General features: G+C 35.4%; 1 pseudogene; it reads right to left on the bottom strand.

Moving 5' to 3' along the window:
* Window positions 1–2,064: 2,064 nt before the first annotated feature.
* On the bottom strand, window positions 2,065–20,998 carry LOC134384207 (phosphorylated adapter RNA export protein-like; annotated as a pseudogene).
* Window positions 20,999–21,476: the final 478 nt, after the last annotated feature.

Here is a 21,476-nt window from a genome sequence, read left to right on the forward strand (position 1 = left end):
ATCAGAACAATTTAACTTTGCTTTTAAACAAAGAGGGATTACCTTAGGGTAAACTATAGCTTTATAATAAATGAATGTAATTTTCTGAGTAGTTAAATATAACCATTTGCAGATATATTGTAAAAGCATGAATTTAGTTTTCATTAAAAATTCTTTTCACTAAACGTAAGTGGTGGCTAAGTCAGTGACTCATCCTGAATTGTATTTTTATCTATTGTTTTGTTATCATATATGTTACTATAGAACTTATATTTGCTTAAAATTTTACAGTTGTTGAAATGCTACAGGATCCAATTTAAACTTCATAATCTTGTGAGATAAGTAGACAAAGTAGACAGAGGGAAAGAGACAGGAGCTATGAGCCAGTAACTTTTGAGGTAGGATATTATGTCAACTTTGATGATTAAGAAACAAAGGTTGAAAGATATTAATTGTCTTAGGTCACACAGCTACTAATTGTTAGAGCTGGAATTTGAACCCACATCTTTCTGACTAAGGTTCTGTCTACTTTCCATTATACTATGCTCTTGGGATTATCTCTTATTTACGTATTATTATTTATTTATTTAAGGACTGCCAAAATTTAATTTAATTTTTGCATTCTTTGTACATAAAACTAATAAACATTTTCCTCATAGATCCAACTTCAATGACCATATTTTCAGGAACTACTGAAAGACTTCAAGTACATTGTCTTTAAAGAATAGCTTACAATTGCTGAATTATACATTTTTGCTTAATATATTTTGCAAATTATAGTTAATTCTTGGACCATCTTAAGTAAACTACCTTTATTTTCTTTATTAATAAAAATAAAATAAAATAAAATAAATAATTTGAAACTGTGCTGATGTGACATTTTAAATACCTAACTTCCTTAACATAAGGTACAACAGTGTTAGGCCACCACTGGGAATTTTTTAAATGTCCATGGTAAATACACAGATACAGATCACATTCAGTATTTAGTATATGTCTGAAGGTGGAACAAGGGCAGATTGTCAACCTAACCAGAAAGATGTCTCAAGGCCAAACAACAAAGTAGGCCATTTCATACGATAAAGCAAAAAGCTTTACAAGGTAACTTACTTACAGAGTAGTGGGTCAGGCAGACAACAACCCAAAGATATATGCCAAGCTTCTCTGCACTTTTTCAAGGCTGAGTTCAGGTTGATATAGACAGTTAGTAAACAAGCTTAATGTAACTAGCACCAAATGTTGATGCAAGTGGCCAGACTGGCTTATTGCCACACCGGTACTTAGTCATCCCTTCGTTACGGTCAGCAGCTTGTTCCTATCTATTGCTTTAACCACTTTTCCCATAGTTACTGTATAACTTTATGGGCAAAGCTCTCACAAAGACATAACAAGTGGTAAGGGCCTAAGATGGAGTAGGTTATGCTCACATTCCAAGAATGGTAACATTCTTGGTATATGAGCAAGTGAATTAATAACACAGCAAAAACAAAGTTAAAGTTAAGAACAAATACTTCTTTGAAAAGTTCCTGACATTTATTTCTGGACAAATAAGTGAGAAGAGCCATCAGTATAAACCTATTTTAATTTCAGTCTCTATCCTTTAAATTGCTTAAGTGTTCTTAGAATACAGAAAAAACCAAAATTGAATACATTTGTAAGAGTTTAACAATTTATATCTCCCTTTAGGATATTTTAATGGAATGTTTTGAAACCAAAGCGTAATTCACATCGAAAATAAATCAGAAAAAGAAAACAAACTTTTGAGTGGCATGTTATAATGACCTGGACAAAACTGATTATCATCTAGTAGTACTCATAATATTTAGCACATGCAACAGATCGTAAATTAAGTCCTATGCTATATAGTTTTAAGTATTTTGTCAGACTTGAGACTTTTAAAATGTTTCTATCAACTGCGTCCATTTCCCCACATACAGTTAATTTTTATTTTAAACAAAGAAGCAGTTTCTCTTTTCTAGATTCTCATGTTTATCAGTGCAAAGTAAAATGTAGCAATCTCCATACACGTGGTTTATCACAATGTTATTTTAGGAAGACTTATTCCTCAAAACATCCAATATGTGCTTAAAAGATGTCCAAATCATGAGAATGGTCGACTTCAATGGCTTCTTCTGATCCAACATGATTTCACCATGTCTTTCCTTGAGTCATCTAGAGAGGCCAAGGGCCTCATTTGTGTCACTTGCAAACATTTTCGTGATGTATCATCTTGAAAATTTAGACTTTTAATAGCTTGTTTAATCTTTTCCGCAACACTTGTGTTCTCCTCTTCCTGTCATCTTTTTTAATTTTCATATTCCTTTTGATTTTCAATGTAGAAAGTGTTCTTAATTTGTTCCTCACTAATACGAGGAGTGTTTTTCAGGAGATTCAGAAAAACTCCACCTGGTGTTCGACCTCCATTCAAAATAAAAAGGCCACCATTTTGTTCAACTTCAGCAGTTTCCATTAGAAGTTCAATCGCCTTTTTGTTCCCAATAATCCTCACTTCTTGGGCTATCTGATCTCTCCTTGGTTCTTGTAACCTGAAAGAAATCTCATCAGCCACTTTCTCTTGAGAATCTTCCTCCGTCTTCTCATATTGGCCTTGATAGTTCATTTCTAGTCTGTTCTCTAGTCTGTCTTTGACAGGTCATTTCTGTTGAAATGACCTTGCCCATTTTCCTCCCCCCCCCACTGTGCATATATATTCATCTAGCTCTTTTTCTAATTCGTTTGCATGCTCTTGAGATTCTCTCTAGCAAGCAAAAAATTGTATATCTGGGATTGTCTGCTTTTGTCAGTAATGCTGTTCATTCCCAAGATATCAAGTTCAGTGGCCACTGCATCTTGATTCTGTTCCTGTGGCACAGCACCCACTATGTTGTTAACTTTCTTTCTATCAGCAACAGGTGGTTTCTGACAGCTCTGGCCAAACTGAAAAGGCTCTGGTTTGGAACGAGGGTTAAAACATTTTTGTCGCTTGTATTTCCAAAGCGAGATATCATCATCAGAATTGAAAAACTCTCTTCACTTGAATCCATACTTTTAACAGTCCGATAAAGTGATATTCGTGAACATGCTGTTGCGGTACTCAGGAAGGCCCTCACAGCACTGTCCCCACCTAGTGCTCTCGGCACTTGCAGCAGCCTGTCGCTGGGTGCCACTATCATGTTGGAATCTGAGTTGGAAAGCTGCCCAGCTTCCATGTCAGTTGCCGGTTTCCAGAGCCATCTTCCTGGTGCGGCAGACCAGACTATCTCCAATTTATAGTTGAGGAAACTGAGACTCAGAAAAAATAAACAGTTACCAACCCTACTGAGCACCTCTTATATGTCAGGCTCTGTCCTAAGCACTTTACATAGGAGGTAGACAAGCTTAGAGATAGAGAAGAAGCAAACTAGATAAGCTTAGAGATAGAGGAGAATTAGAGAAAATTAGCATGATGAAATACACTGTAAGATTGGTGCAGGGTGCAGTGAAAAGAAGCATACAATAATGAAAGGGAGGTAAGGATGGTTTAGTGAATAAATTACACTGGAAAGTACTGGATTTGGGGTTGGTATTGACTCCTGGGGCTGCCAATGACTCATAGAATAGTTATGCAGAATATAGAGGTTAAGAGCACAGCTTCTGGAGCCACGCTGCCCAGGTTTGAAATTTCCTCGTATAGCAACCTTAAGTAAAGATGCATGGCTCTTTTGTGCCTCAGTTTACTCAGCAATAAAAGAGATGGTGTTATCTCCCTCATAGAGTTGCCGAGAAACTGAGGAGTTAATGGCCATTTCTATTAATAGAGATTTAGCTTGTTACAGACTAAATCTCCTGCTGAAAACAACTATATATGCTGCACAGAATTTATATTTTTTTTGTGCAAAATGTTTTTAGAAATACATGATTGAAAGCATTGAAGAGCTGCCAAGGCAACAAAGGCTTTAGATGCCAGATCCTAGATGGGAAGAAAGCACAGAGAGAGGTAAAATGTTTGCTAATTCTTAAGTACTGGCTAAGAGATTGAGAAGGTATGCAAAGTTGCTGGCAGTCACATAGGACTAGGTAAAAAAAAAACCAAAACAAAGAAACAAACAAAAAAATACAAAAAACTGGAGTTCGGGGCCTACCAGGAAGGAGAGTTCCTAGTAAACACTCAAGTTTTTCAGTTGGAATTCCCTAGAGGTCTGCACCTTAGGGTTGTAAATATACCAGCCATTATAAAAACTGACTCCTTGGTTCAAATGAGCTCAATCCCTCCTTTTATCAAGGTGATCTGCTCCTACCCTAACTGCCTGAAACAAGGAAGGAAGAAAAGCCAATAAGGGCGTGTTAATAAGTTGGTTACCATTGTGGTCACTTGGAACCTCACTATAATTTGAATGTTTGTGACCCCCCAAAATTCGTGTTGAAACTTAATCCGCAATGCTACGGTATTATGTAGGGCTTTTACAAGGTGATCAGGCCATGAAGTCTCCGCTCTCATGGATGGGATTAGTGTCTTTATAAAAGGACTTGAAGGAGTGAGTTCAGTCCCTTTCTGCTCCTCCCCCCACATGAGGATGCAACAAGAAGGCACCATCTTGGAAGCAATACTTACTGGGCACTGAATCTGCTGGCTCCTTGATCTTGGACTTCCAAGACTTCAGAACTGTGAGAAATAAATTTTTATTATTTATAAATTACTCAGTCTATGGTATTTTGTTTTAGCAACAGGAATGGACAAAGACAGATCCCCAACTTGCTAAAGACCCTCTGAAGAATTATGTAAAAATCCTTCTGGAGAATGGGAAGGCATTTATTCACTAATGCCTGCACTCCATTTGGTTGAGGATTAACTCCCCCACACTTCTAGGTTGGACTTGCTTATGATCGAGTGGCATTCTGCAGCTTTGGAGAAATCAGAGCAAAGAGACACCAGGGCATGTGCTTGATGTAGCACACTGTATAGATACATGGAACTGTCCACCATGGCTGTGCTGAAATCAGGAGTGTCAAGGAGATGTGATACAGTGTATCAGAAGCCTCTCCTACATATGAAACGTAGCTCTTACATGCATGTGATTGGTGTCCTAGAAGGATAGGAGAATAGAAGAGAGGAAAGAAGAAGAGAGAAGAGGAGAAAAGAGGAGAGAAGACATGCAGAAGCAATGTTAAAACAGATAATAGCCAGGAACTTTCTAAAACTGATGAAAATCCTAAAGCCACAATTCCATAATTAAGTCTTCCACAAAGGAACTCTGAGCCAAGGGAATACATCCACATATTGATTCTGACTTATTCTGTGTAGGTTGAGGGAAGCTTCTTTTTTCCCTCCAGCATGGGAAAAGTATTGGATTCCTTAAAGTATGGGTCCAGGAAGACAACTATCAACTGAGGAACATATGTAACTTTTAAAATTCTTCTTCTTCTTGCCTTCTTTAAAGTCATCCCATGACAATACAACTACTACCACAGAAATACAAAGGATCGTAAAAGGTGACTACAAGCAATTATATGTGAACAAACTGGAAAACCTAGAAGAAATGGATAAATTCCTGGACACATACAAATTACCAAAATCGAATCATGAAGAACTAGAAAACCTAAACAGACCAGTAATACGTAATAAGTAAGAGATTGAAGTGGTAATAAAAAGTCTTCTGACAAAGAAAACCCCAGGACCAGATGGCTTCACTGCTGAATTCTAGCAAACATTCAAAGAAGAATTAATACCAATTCTTCTCAGACTCTTCCAAAAATATTGAAGAGGAGGGAATACTTTCAAACCCTTTCTAGGAGGCCAGCCATAGAATGTCATACCCATAGTATGTCTGGGAAAAGACATAATAAAAAAGAAAACTACAGACCAATATCCCTAATGAACAGAGACATGAAGATACTCAACAAAATACTAGCAAACAGAATCCAGCAAAACATTAAAAATATCACATACCATGATCAAGTGGGATTCATCCCAAAGATGCAAGGATGGATCAATATATGCAAATCTATAAACATGATACATCACATCAAATAGAATTAAGGAGAAAAAACGTGATTATTTCAATAGATGTAGAAAAAGTATTTGATAAAATCCAATACCCTTTCATGATAAAAACACTCAATGAGTTAGATAAAGAAGGAATGTACCTCAACACAGTGAAGGCCATATAAAACAAACCCACAGCTAATATCATATTAAATGGACAAAAATTGGAGGCTTTTCCTCTAAGATCTGAAACAAGACTATGGCATGGCCACTTTCCCCACTCTTATTCAACATAGTACTAGAAGTTCTAGCTTGTGCAATAAGGCAAGAGAAAGCAATAAAGGGCATTCAAATCAGAAATGAGGAAGTCAAACTATATTCATATATGACATGATTCTATACATAGAAAACCCTAAAGATTCCACCAAAAACTTACTAGAACTAATAAATGAATTCAGTGCAGTGGCAGGATACAAAATCAACACTCAAAAATCAATAGCCTTCCTATATGCCAACAATGAAACAGCCGAAGAAGAAATCAAGAAAGTAATCCCATTCAGAATAGCTACCCCCAAAAATGAAATACCTAGGAGTAAATTTAACAAAGGAGGTGAAAGACCTCTACAAAGAAAACTATAAAACACTGGTGAAAAAAATTGAAGAGGACAAAAATAAATGGAAAGATATCTATGTTCGTGGGTCAGAAGAATTAACATCATCAAAATGTGCATATTACCCACAGCAATCTACATGTTCAATGCAGTCACTATCAAAAGATCAATGACATTATCACAGAAATAGAAAAAAACTATCGTAAAATTTGTATGGAACCACAAAAGACCCTGTATAGTGAAAGCAATCTTGTACAAAAAGGACAAAATTTGAGGCATCACATTTCCTGACTTCAAAATATACTATAAGGCTAATGTTTGCATAACTGAAATCCCTGAAAAAGGGGGCTAGGGCAGAAAAAATATTTGATGAAATAATGGATAAAAAATTTTCAAATATGTTAAAAACTACAAACCCACCGAACCAAGAAGTGTAATAAACCCCATATGCAAGAAACATGAAGAAAACTACACCAAAGTGCATTATAATCAAATTGTGATAAAGAGAAAATCTTAAAAGTAGTTAGGAGAAACCGTATATTACATAGAGAACAAAAATTAAATCTAAAACAGTCAAAGTGACTTTGAGAAAAAATATACTTTTCACTATTTGATTTTGCTGTTAAATATTACACTATTTGTTTTCAAGACTTATAAAGCTACAGTAATCAAGATGGTATGATATAGGCAAAAAGATGGACAATAAAACAGACTAGAAAGTTTGGAATTAGAGGTACCTGTAATATGGTAAATTGAGTTTTCAAAAAGGACCAATGCAATTCAATGGGGAAAGGACAAACTTTTCAAGAAATGATGCTGAAGCAACTGGATAGCCATATGTGACAAAATGAACCTCACACTATACACAACCTATATATCCTTACCACACACTATGTACAAAGATTAACTCAAAATGGATCATAGACTTAATGTAGCACTTTAACCTTTCTAGAAAGAAGGGCTGGCCAGTTAGGTCAGTTGGTTAGAATGCAGTGATGTAACACCAAGGTCACGGGTTCAGATTCCCACACTGGACAGCAGCAAAAAAAAAAAAAAAAAAAAATAGAAGAAATGTAGGAGCAAATCTTCATGACCTTGAGTTTGGCAAAGATTTCTTACATAGGACACAAAAAGCATGAAAAAAAAAATCACTGTGTTAATCATCTGCTGTTGTGCAACAAATTACCTCAATCTTAGTGGCTTAAAACAATACACATTGTTACCTTCTGGGTCAGGAATCCCAGCATGGCTTAGCTGAATCCTATGCTTCAGGGTCTCTCACAAGGCTACGATTAAGTTGTAACTAGGTCTGTGGTCTCATTTGAAGGCTCAGTAGGTTAAAGATCCACTTTCGTACTCACTCATGTGGTTGTTGGTAGGATTCAGCTTCTCAAGGGTTGTTGAGAGGGCTTTGGTAATTTGCTGGGTGTTAGCCAGAGGCTACCCTCAGTTTTGCAATGTGAGCCTCTCAATAAGGCAGCTCCCAATAGGACAACTTGCTTCATCAGAGAAAGGATGAAAGAAGAGCCAGAGCCAGGGAGAAGGTACAAGCAAGAAGCAAGTCTGAGTCTTTTGTAGTATAATCTTGGAAGTGACACTCCATCACTTTTGCCACGAGCTATTCATTGGAAAGAAATCACTCTGTCCAGCTCATACTGAAGGGGAGAGGATTACATAAGGTCACAAATGCCAGAAGTCAGGGATCATTAGAAGCTATTTCAAAAGCTTCCTACCCCAATAAACAAATTGAACTTCATACATGTTAAAAACTTTTGCTCTTCAAAAGACACTGTTATGAACTGGAAAAAATATTCACAAAATATATATCCAAAAAAGGACTGGTATCTAAAATATATAAAGAACTCTTACAGCTCAATAATAAATAGACAAATAACCCAATTTTAAAAAGTGGGCAAAAGATTTAAACAGATACTTCACCAAAAAAGATATGCAGATGGCAAATAAGTACATGACAAGATGCTCAACGTCATTTTTCATTAGGAAAATGCAAATTAAAACCACAAATGAGGCACTGCTATATACTCACTAGACTGAAAAGACTGACAGACTAACATGGTGAACATGTGAAACAACTGGGACTCGTACACTGCCAGTGGGACTTTAAAATGGTACAATCTCTTTGGAAAACAGTTTGGAAGTTCTTAAAAAGTTAAATATAAACTTACTATATGATCTAGCCATTGCATTCTATTATTCTATTGCTGCTGTAACAAATTACCACAATCTCAGTGGTTTAAAACAACACAAGTTTATTATCTTACAGTCCTGGAGATGAGAAATCCAAAATCAATCTCACTGTGCTGCAGTCAAAATATTGGTAGGTCTGGTTTCTTTTGGAGGCTCCAGGGGAGAATCAGTTTCCTTGCCTTCTAGCTTATAGAGGCGGCCTAAATTCCTTGGCTCATGATCCCATCCTCCATCTTTAAAGCCAGCAGCATAACATCTTCCAATCCTTTTCTCTGCTCCATTGTCACTTTGCTTTCTGTCTTACTCTAACTCTATTGCCTCCCTTTAACAAGGGCCCTTGTGATTACACTGGGCCCTCTTGGGTAATCAGGATAATTTCCCATCTCAAGATCCTTAATTTATACACATCTGCAAAGTACATTTTGCCAGATAAGGTAACATATTCACAGGTTCTGGGGATTAGGATGTGGACATCTTTGGCAAGTCACTATTCATTCTGGAAAATTCTTATAGGCATTCATCAAAAAAAAAAAAATGAAAGCATAGGTTCACACAAAATCTTTTACACAAATGTTTATAGCAGCTTTGTTTGTAATATTTACATATAGTTTATTTGTAAAACAAAAAATAACCTAAATGTCCATGAGCAAGTGAATGGATAAACAAATTATGGTATATCCACACAGTATAATACTACTTAAAAATAAAAAGAAATGAACTATTTATACAGCAGTAACATAGATGAATTCAAAATAATCACAATGGGTAAAAGGAGCCGGATGATAAAGAGTACATACATTATGATTCCATTTATGTAAAAATTCTGGAAAATGCAAACTTATCTGTAATGATCGAAAGCACATCAGCAGCTGCCTAGGGACAGAGTGGGATAGGGGAGGTAGGTTTAGGTTACAAAGAATCAAGAGGGCACTTTTGGGGGTAATGAATATGTTCATTATCTTGATTATTGTGGTAGTTTCATGGGTGTATACATACATCCCTTTGAATAAGTGCATTTTATTTTATGTCAGTTATACCTCAATAAAGCTGTTAATACAGACAAACACACAAAAACGACTGGTTCTGTTTGGATTAAATATAATATAAGGGCTTGGGGCATTTTCCTGGACAATGAAAGCTTATTCATCTTGGTCACTTGATAAGCAAGTTGGATTTGGTGGGGGGGCAGGAAAAAATATGACTAAAGTTCCTCATTTCCTATTTTCTCTCCATTTTTTGGTTTCCCATGGAAGTTGCTGAAACTCACCAAAAATGTAGCTAGTTATCTTAAAGATTCTTTCAGAGGGCTATTCCCAGGGAACTTCCTTTGCTTTAAAAAAAATCTAGTTAATACTAGAGGCCTGATAGCACTTATTTCCAACCTAGAATCTCACCTAAGAATTCTCTACCTTTCTCATCTAGTCTAGATTTCATCACAATGCATGTAACTTTTAGGTCAGACTGTCAGTATAGCAACATGCCACATAGGCCCCTGCTTTTAAAATCCCACAGAAAAGCTAGGGTCCAAGTAGAATGCTTCAAAGCAGAACATTAATCCAATGCTTTGTACTGAACACTGCTTATGTTCAAGGAGTTGAACTATACACATTAAATCTATTTCTCCTTTTGGACTTTTGTGGTAACAACAATATATTGTGTTGCTGTTCTAAGTTGACTGTAATCGGAAAGGACTATAACGGGAAAGAATAAAAATTAGAATAGGGTCATGAACTTCCTACACAAAGAAATGCAAAATTCTGTTACATTTCATATTTAACAATCCTAAATGAATGTCAAAATATTTACATCATGTCCTAATATTTATGCCGTGTGCAGGTGATAAATTTTACTGAAAAGCAGTCCTGCAAATTGTAGCCAAAGTCAATGTTTTTTTGCTCACTGCAGGGACAAGTTGTTTATGTCTGTACAGTACAGCATTCTTGCCATTAGATGGCAGTCAAAACTAGTGCGATGATTAAACTCCCCTATTTTATGTTATAGTGATTCGCATATGTACAACTTATGTTACTTAGTGGATATATTTCTGAAAAGTTCTGTGAAAACTGAAAGACATCGCAAATAATCTAACATTCCTTTTGGAAACCAAAGTCATTTTACAAGGCAAATAAGTACCCTGAAGAGATCAGTTCTTTTTTTTTTTTTTTAATACAATTTCTAAAAAGTTGAAGTATAACATATATACAGTAAAGTGCACAAAGTACTGCCAGTTCCAAGTATCATCACAAAGCGAAAACACCTATAGAAGCATCATTCAGATAAAATGAAAGAATATTAGCTGTGTCTCAGAAGATACCCTTGTGTTCCCATTACCCTCTCCCTTTTCCCTAGTTAGATTAGAAGTTAGATTTCCCTGTTTGAGAAATTTTATAAATGTAATTGTGTATTACATATTCTTGATGTTGTCTTCTCTCACTCAGTATTTTTGTTGTTGTTTTTGCTTGTAGGTATATTTCATTCTTTTTCCTTGTGGTTAACATATTTTATTATATGAATATGCCACTATTTATCTACTCTATTTTTGAAGGAAATTTGAGTTGATTCCACTATTTAGATATTATGAATAATTGCTGCTATGAATATCCTTTTGGTGCACATATGAATGTATTGCTTTTGAGTATATACCTAGGAGTCAAATTTTTGGGTCATGTAATCTGAGGTAGTGCCAAACAGTTCTACAAAGTTATATCAGCTCACAATTCCACCAGCAGTGTGGGAGATTTTCCATTGTTCCACGTCTTCACTAACAATTGGTATTGTCAGTCTTTTAAATCTTAGACATTCTGATAGTAATGGTAGTAAAATTTCAGTGGAGTTTTAATGCACATTTATCTGATATCTAATAAGGTCAAATAGTTTTTCTATATATTTGTTGACTATTTGAGTATTTTCTTATGTAAGTGCTGATTCATGTATTTTGCCAATTTTCCATCATGTGGTCTATCTTATTGTTTTGTAGGAATTCTTTACACATTCCAGGAATTCTTTGTTGGGTATATGTATTGCTAATATATTCTCCTATTCTGGGCTTTTTATTCTCTCAAAGTCACTTTGTAACAAATTTTAATTTACTCTGTTTTATCAATTTTTTCCTTCTTGGTTAGTTAGTGCTTTTTGTATCTTGTTTTAAAAATCTCTGCCTACAGCAGGGTCATGAAGATATTCTCACACGGTATGTTCTAAAAGTTTCACTGTATTAGCTATGAAACTGTGTGTTTTTCACAGTTTGATCTAAAACCTACATGGAATTGAATTTTGTGTATTATATGAGGTAGGAGTCAAGATTGTTTTCCGTAAGGATATTCAGTTGATCCAGCACTATCTGTTAAAGAAACTACAGCTTTCCTACTCTGCAGTGCCAGCATGGGTATTTACGTTCAGATTTTCAAAAGCTGTATCAGGTTTGTATATAATAGAGCATATTCATATTTAGCAAAAGTTTATCATTTGGTAGAATTTTTCTGAAAAAAAATTCATCAAAAATTCCTTTAAAATCCTTTGCTATTTAGACAGTTTCATGGTTTTAACAAAATTTGAACACGTTTGGTTATAGTAGAGGATAGTTTCATCATTATCTAAAAAATCTTGTATTTTCCGGGGAGTTTAAAACTCAGTTTTCTCGGGGGAATTTTAATTAAGGAAAAACAAACGATTTGCTTGAAGTAAAGTGAATAACACAGTATAGACTTAGAGATGATCCTGCAGACACATTAGAATCAATTAGTCACCCTCAAAGATTGTATTAATCTGCTTTGTGACCAATCTGATTTAAACCTTTGAAGACGTTGCCAGCTAGCTGGGGAAATATCAACACATTAACCTGTTAGAAAACAAACAATAATATAAAAGCAAGTGTTTGCACTGTTATCTCTTCATAGTGGGCTTGGTAAAGGGTGAAAATAAACCAACCATAAATTCTGTCCTCAGATATTTAAAAGCAAGATTTGTAGTTTTAAAGTTCTGATTGTGGGGTTTAGATGTTTTTGTTTTGGACAGCTGGCCGGTATGGAGATCTGAACCATCAACCTTGATGTTATTAACACAGTACAATTGTGGGTTTAAACAAGAGGTGTTATATTCTAAAATTATTTCTGCACTTTATGACTTTTATGGTTGAATGTAGATTAACTTGTTTACTATTTCTTGAAGTATTTTTTCTTTTTTTGGTTGCTGGCTGGTATGGGGATCTGAACCCTTGACCTTGGTATTATAACATAGCACTCTAACCAACTGAGCTAACTGGCCAGCCCCTGGAAGTTTTGATTATATATTTTCACAGGTGGTCTTATCTGGCTTTCTATTTAAGCCTGGTCAAATTATTGTTTATACTAGAATACATTAACATGCATTATTTTGATTAATTGTATTCTATTATGTATCTCTAAGTATAATTCTTTAGGAAAGCAGCAATAGAAAAAGATAACTGTTGTAATTTATTGGTGTAATTTCAAATAACTTTGAAGTTTGAGGGCATTTATTTATTTTAAAATTTATAAAAATTTCTGTACATTTTAGAAATCTGAAATAATTAGCTCTTGCCAATTCTTTTCCTGTCTTGCAAAAAAGAGTGCAACAATTAAGAACATTATTTCATAAATAATTTTCAATTTTAATCATGCTTTAATTCTAGCTTATTGGTAATTTGAAAGCCAATAAGTTCAGAATGCAGTTATAGGTATTTGAGGTAAAAGCATCTGAAAATCAATCCCAGAAATAAGACTTACCTACATCTATAGTCAACCTCAAAGATATGTAGAAAGTGAATTTTGACTTATTATTTGAGAACCTTTGATATTCATTCAGTAAATATTAATGGGTAACTACTCCATGCCAGGAGTAATCCTGTCCTCAAAGGAGAAAGACAAGCAAAAGGACTACTTGAATTGTTATGTGCTTTTATAGAGGTGGGTACCAAGTGCAATGAGAATGTACAAAAGAGCACCAAGTACAAAGTCAGGCGGGGAAGGAAGGGAGAGAGGGAGATGCACAGCTAGAATCATCACATGTGAGATGAGTCCTTGAGAACTATGAGTTAACCAGATGAAAGGAACACATGCATAGAAATGTGAGTAAGTACCCAGACAGTCATGGGACCGTGTATGGTTGGGTGTGTCTGCAGTTTAGGAACAATGGCAGGGAGTAGTAGGAAATACCATGAAAACTTCTTTAATGTTGACATTCTAGAGAAAAATATAAAAGTCACAATTCTGTAATGTTTCTTTATATTGAAAACACCATCTTAAGGATTTTAGGGTGACCATCCTGGCTCCTTTTAACACACAAAATATTTAGGATCATCAGGGGAGATTTCGGACCACCATCTGCCAAAGAATAAGTGAAATACCCGTAATGACCTCAGAAATTACTGAACTTGGAGGCTGAAGAAGGGTCGCTAAGAATCCCCAGGACTACTTTCAACAGAACATCAGACACCATTTTTCAGGACATGGGGTCATAGTAGTATGGAGGGTTGATTTTTGTGAATGAAATCAAATTTATGCATTGCATAAATTGTGGTGCCGTCATGTAATTTGTGGCATTCCTTTTTCCACTGGACACAATGGACCAGAAATAGAACACTAGAAAAGTTAATAAAATTTTATTTTTTTCTCACATTGTATGTTTGCCTATGAAGAAATTCTTCCTTGCCAATTTTGCTAAAATAGAGAGAAGCACAGATAAAGAAGAGACACCACTTCATTAGGTTGACTCCAGGGGAGTGATCCAGGTAGTGCCCTAGTGTACTCAGGGGGGCATGTTTTCTCTTTGCAGATTCAATCCTGAAGTACTGTTGTCATTCCTTGAACTTGAATAACATTTTCTGGGTAGTGGGTAGAATGAGGTAAATTAATAAGGGGAGTATATCCTTGAAGCAGGCTGGGCAAATTCCTATGATGCTAGAACACTGCAAGTTTCCAGGAGAGGCAGGTGCTTGTGACTCTTGGCCCCACCCACTGCAAGTTCAGAAAAGACAGGTTACTTAATAAGGGGATAAACATATGCTCAATTACACTTTGGTGTAATCTGGTGGACAAAAACATTAACTAGGAGTCCACTCTCCTGAGCCTTCAACTTAAACACTGAAGAGTTTCCTGTCTTACCACCCCTGACTGTGGCATGGTTTGACTCACTCCTTATGAATTCTAAACAGGTCATCTCCAGCCTAGCTTGAAGTGAGTCACTCGTTTTCTGTGTCTTTCCTGTGAGATATGGGGGATGGTGTGTGTGTGTGAGTGTGGGATGTGTGTACGTGTGTTTGTTGCTTTTTGGCAAATGCCACAGAGCAATGTGTGTGATTTCAATGAATAATCAAAATACACTGTGGAGTTAAACACACACACACACACACACACACACACACACATACACACACACACACACACAAACATTATGGTCCAACCATTGAAAATTTAGAAATTCTGACTTAATGGGCCTAGAGCCAAGGCCCGGGAACTGGTTTTTGTTTTTGTTTTTTTGGGTTTTTTTTGTAATTTTAAACTCTTTTAAAGTAGATAAAACATGGACATTGTAATAAAATTAAATAGTATAAAAGAGTAACAGTGAAAAGTAAGACTTCTTCTCACCCCAGTCTCCTAGTTCCTTTGTCCATAGGCAATTACTATTTCCAGTTCCTTGTGTGTCATTCCAGAGATTTTCTGTGCATATGAACAGATAGTAAAATGTTTCTCCTTCTTTTAAACAGAAGTGATAGCATCCTCTTCTCACTGTTTTGAACCTTGTCAGGCACAATTTTTTAAAAAGCTCTCCAAGAGGTTTTAGGCAAACTCTTCATTAAGAGCCCCTTATAAAAGCTATGCCTCTGTTCCTCACAAAAAGCTACAGACACATCTATTAAAAATCTTTTACATCCCCTTTCAGGTGTTCACCAACTTCCTAATATCCAGGGTCTAAATTCATCTGGTTAAGAATCCCTGACCTAGGGTGTTTAACGTAAGAATGTGCAGTGCTGTCAGATAAAATACAGGACACCCAGTTAAATTTGAAATTCAGATAGGCAACAAGTAATTTTTTAGTATAAGTATATCCCATGCAATATTTGCAATATATGAAATTCAAATTTAAGTGAAAATCCTGTATTTTTATTTGCTATGTATTTTTATTTGAAACCCTATGAAAAATTCTGATTCATTGGAAGTTATTTCAACTAATTCTCTAGAATGCCCTGTATTAGAGATGACCTAGGTTGTCATAATAGGATCAGGCCCTTCAGGTTAAAGCCAAATACTCCAAGCTTAACCAGAAATTGAATATCTATTAGCTTATTTCACAATAAGTGGCTTTAATTTGCTGTGTTTTATCTCGTGGTATAAAACTGTATTGTTACAGTTAAGTGGCCACTGAAATAAAAAATAACTCGAATTTATAATACAGTAAATTATCTTATTTTCAAAGAGCTTAAAATACTAAAATCTGAGCTATTTTGGTTTTTAAAATAAACATTAAAATCTTACATTTAAAATTTGGACAAGGATGAAGAGAACCAGCCCAGAGGTAAGTATTTATTATTGATTATTTAAATCATCTTTATTATCAACAAAGAAATCATTAAGCATTTACTTAAATGGTGTAAAGTTCTGACATGGAGGATACAAAATTGTGATTTCTGATTTTTTAAGTAAATCAATAACATGTTATAATAAATATCAAATGACAAAGAGTTACAAATGTTAGAATTCTGATATGAAAATACGTAGACAATGGAAGCAAGGATTATCATAACGGGTGTGATTCTGTTACAAAAGAGATGGGAAAAAAGTTGTAATTCTGATAGATCCTAAATATCCCAAACACATCTGAATAGACTCAATAAAATTAAAATTTATGGGGCCAGCCCGTGGCTCACTTGGGAGAGTGTGGTGCTGATAACACCAAGGCCCACGTGTTCGGATCCCTATATAGGGATGGCCGGTTAGCTCACTCGCTGAGCATGGTGCTGACAACACCAAGTCAAGGGTTAAGATCCCTTTACCGGTCATCTTCTGAAAAAAAAAAAAATTAAAATTTATTAAAAAAAATTAAAATTTATTATTCTATTTTGGATTTGTTCTCACCTAGTAGCTAAGATACATTTTTATTTCCTTCACTGTTAATCTGCATAGAATTCAGAGAGTGGTGTGCTGATGTTTAACAATCGACTCTCCAATGGATAAAACAGCCCTGATTTGTAGCGTTTGCCAGTTTCCATGGTGTAAATATTCTCACTGTGTCTGATATCAAGCTAACATTTTCAGCAACCTGTTTGCAAAATTCCTGAGAATTTAACAATTGGCTTTTGTGAGCCTGTACAAGCTGATTTTATTTGCATAAGTTCACATGATGCACTTGACTGGATTTCAGAAAAAGAAAATAGTGATCTGTGTTCTCTTTGTTAATCAATATGCATATCTTGAAATTTGTCAATGTAGACAAAAACAAAATAAAACAAAACAGAAACCAACAAGCAAACAAACAAAAACCCCCAACAAAAAGAAAAAAACATAGGAATAATTTAAAAATTTAATTAGAGAATTTTAAATGGGGTTGGGAAAGTGCAATAAACACTTCCAGAAATCTATAACTTTTGTTCTACCAGGTGTCCTGCTCTGAAGAGAATGTAATCTAAACAAATATGTAAATTTTTAAAAGTTATATAGTTCTATCATAAGGCAGTGAACCAATCATCATAGAAAAGTAGAGATTAGTTACCTCCTTAAATAGATTTATTCCATTTAATTTATATAGAATTTTCTTTTTCTTTTTGCCAAGTTTCATTAGAGGAATTACATGAAATGCTTTAAGTGGATTCAATAATAGAGAGCAGAATCCCAAAAGACATAAAATAGTAGGTAGTCTGTCTTTATTTCCTTGTTTCTTTCTTTCTTTTCTTTCTTTCTTTTTCTTTCTTTCTTTCTTTCTTTCTTTCTTTCTTTCTTTCTTTCTTTCTTTCTTTCTTTCTTTCTTTCTTTCTTTCTTTCTTTCTTTCTTTCTTTCTTTCTCTCTCTTTCTTTCTTTCTTTCTTTCTTGCTTTCTCTCTCTCTTCCTCCCTCCCTCCTTCCTTCCTCCCTTCCTTCCTTCCTTCCCCTCTCCCCTCTCTGTCTCTCTGTCTCTCTCTCTCTCTTTCTCTTCAGTGAGCCACCTTGAACTATGCCCTTGATGTTTTGGACTTTTTCCAATTCTTGGTTAGGAAAACTGGCAGTACAGAAACTAGTGACTATTAACTAGCCAGTGTCATTCTTCATTTGGCAGGCATGGAATCAGCATGCAAGTGTGATCCTGTTTGTGGTGTGGTGCTTCATTAGAAGCATTAAAATGGAGGTGGCAAGTACATGGCCTTTGACATTCTTTCTAACATAGTTTTGGCTTGATTATTCTGGCCTAGATACCTAGCTAAAAATTTTATTTGTGGGCACTGCCTCTATAGTTTTAATTTCAAGACACAGTCTTAAGATTTTTAAATGACAAGAAAGGAGTTGCTATTGTTTATGCTAGAGATTGTTTCTTTTGGGTAGAGAAATTCTGTATGATTGGTAAAACATTCACGGATGGAACATTGATACATACCTAAGAAAAGCTTCCTACACTCCAGACATTAAGTTAATCTAAAGCTTTATTTTTTTCCTTGGAACCACTTTCCAAAAAGCACCTAAGATATTACCGGTTTTATATATGGAATAAACTTTTACAAAAATTTAATTTTAAGACAAGGGATTGATTTATGGTTGGAGGTTGATGTATTTGGACCAATAACTTGTTACATATCCCAGAATGCAGCAGTGGACAACTATGTTTCACATTCTAACTTAATAAAGGAATTTATTGAGGGAAAATTTGTAACTGGAAAGGGCATTAGCTAAATGCTTATAAAATAAAGAAATTATAAAAGGGACTTGCATTTGAATTAATTACATGATAAAATATGCAAAAGAAAATATGACACTTCAATGGCTTATCATAGACCAGAGTTCAATCATATGCCTGAAGAGAAATGCATATAATAAAAGTTATTAACCATGAGTAATAAGAAGATATAATGTAATAACTGTTTAAATTGCTAAAGCACCTGTGTAATTTAAGCCCTTTCAAGTTTACTTGGTAGAGTGGCTCCATATCAGGAGAAAGTAGAACAATATTATTCCCTTGATTCTTTCTTAGCGTTGATTACCTTATAAAATATGTAATATGAAATAGAAACTATGTGGTAATTAATTGCCAAAATAGTTCAAGCCCGGCCAGTTAGTTCACTTGGGAGGGCACAGTGCTGATAACTCTAAGGTCAAGCATTTGGATCCCCATACCAGCCAGCTGCCAAAAAAAAAAAAAAAAAAAAAATTAGGTCAGGTAGGTATAAGATAATTGGTCTGACAGATTTTTGTCGTGATTCAAATTATGATATGAGGATAGCTTCTGAAATAAATTAATAATAGATTTTTGTTATATGAAAGAGATATTTCTTTCAGTATTCTGAAAGTTATGTTTTCCCTTTTTTTAGAGATAAAAATGTGTTTGAACTGCTTACAGAATGCCTTGTCATGGGTCTGTAAAGAATAAATCATATGTAAAAATAATTTAATATCCAAATGATTCTGATTATGTAAAAAATCATAAACAGCCTTATAAACTGCCATGCTGATAATATGTATTTGTGTATGTGACTATACATGTGTGCATACAACAACTCTGGGTGTTTGTTAGCTTAAATGCCAATAAGCTATTTTAGAGAACATTTGCTATAAAAAGGAATACTTTGAAATCTGATTAATCTTTATTATTTTTGAAACAAAATAACACTAAACGTATTTACTTCTTTATTGTGATGATTATCAATTTTTAATTATTTTTGCTTAAAGACTTTTTGAAGTAAATAGTGAATTTTAATATCATGAAAAAATTTTTTAAGTTACAGATAATTCTTTAAAAGAGATTATCAAAATAAGTTGGTCCTATGAATTACATTTAAAATTTTATAGTAATGGGGGATAACATAAATTTTGTCTAAATTTGAATATTAAGCTCGATGCCCCAAATTCTAGCTTTTTTTGAAGGGAAATTAATTGTTTTAAGCATGGAATTTTGTTCAGAAACTTTGGAAGAAGAAAAATGCTCATGTAGGAGGTAAGACTTTGTGTTCTACTGGGGAATTATGTAAACAGTATGGTTAGGGTTAATCTTTCATGTAATAGTGGATTATTTTCCTTTTTAAAGGGAAAGCATGTACTTTTGGTTTAAATTATGTTCCACGTATCTTAACTTTTATAATGATGCTTAGATATAATAAATCTTAGTATTGGAATGGTTCTAAATAATGAGACATCCATTTAATAAGTATATTTTCCATTCCTAATTAATGTTACTTGTGATTGCTAAATACATTTATGACGTCTAGGGAGTGAAAGGATGGGAGAGCAGAGGTGATTAGCAGTGTAGGTGATGTAAGTAACCTTGAAGAAATTCTATTGGCAATAGAGGCAGTATAGAAAAACATTAAATAGCGTGCAGTCAATGCTTCACAGCCTTTTCACTGCATGTTACACTTAAGCATTTAAAAATCGGCCATAACCCACTTGGAAGAAGGTATTTGTATGATCAAGTTGGCCTTGGAGAAGAGTGTCAAAGAATTTAGCAAGTGTGGTGGCTGGATTGTCAGGAGAGCTCGGGCTATTTGCCTCAACCCCCAGAGGGAGCGCGTCTAGGCAAGGACAAGGATTGAAGCGGAAGAGGTTGGGGCACCTGTGCAGAGCGGGTAGGGGAGGAGTTTCAAATGCAGACACAGCTTGTTGGGAAAACTTAAGACACTCAGCTGTCTTGACACACTGAGTACTGTACTAGTTGACTGGATTGAAGTGTGTATGTGTGTGTACGTGTGTGTGTTAGGAGACAAACCATTAATACTAAAGCATATGTTAGGGAGTTGCTAAGCATACTTGTTATCTACTAGCACCAGGCAGACTTGCTGACAGCTTAATTATGGAGTTAGGCCGGGAAGTAACTCCGTAGAGGAAAAAGGAAGTGGTGGACCTGCCTCCAAGGTTCCGATATTCTGGGGTGAGAGGTATCTGAAGTTCCGAATAGGCTGCTTGCAGTACCAGGGAGGCATCTGGCTACCATTCAACCCCCACCCGCTAGGTGCCCATTCCAGAAATGGGGCAAGCTCCGTTCTTGTCTCCTGCAGGTGACAGCTCGGCTCAAATTTGTCCACGTCTTCCCTCTTGCCATGTGTCATGGCAACATCCCAAAATGATTACTGGAATATATGCCTTTTTTTATGATTCCCTGAAACAACTTATAAAATTAAATGTTCTATTAAAAATAGAATCGGGGGCATGTTGCATTCACATTTGACGTGTAACCTGTACACATTTTAGTGATTCCCAAGAATCGTAATATTGAAAAGCATCAGGCTTGAAATGAGAGTCCACCTTAAGCAACGGTTTTAAATTAAAAACAAAACAAAACAAAACAAAACAAAACACAATTCTCGTCAATCTAAACCCAAGGATTTGCATGAGGTTTCCTTGTCAGGGTTTCTCCCGATTAGAGAAGATTAGAGAAGCTCAGAGGCAGGAAAGCGGTAACTGGAGTTGTCTCATCTAAGGCGTGGAATAATAGGGGCGGTGGGCGTCTTCTCCTTCTCTCCCTTTCGGTCTTGGAGACAGGGAGGTGAGTGGCGGAGGCGGCGGCGGCAGTGGTGGGGCCGTCCA

Source organism: Cynocephalus volans, chromosome 8 (genome assembly GCF_027409185.1).
Source record: "Cynocephalus volans isolate mCynVol1 chromosome 8, mCynVol1.pri, whole genome shotgun sequence".
In the NCBI taxonomy this organism is placed as follows: Eukaryota; Metazoa; Chordata; class Mammalia; order Dermoptera; family Cynocephalidae; genus Cynocephalus; species Cynocephalus volans.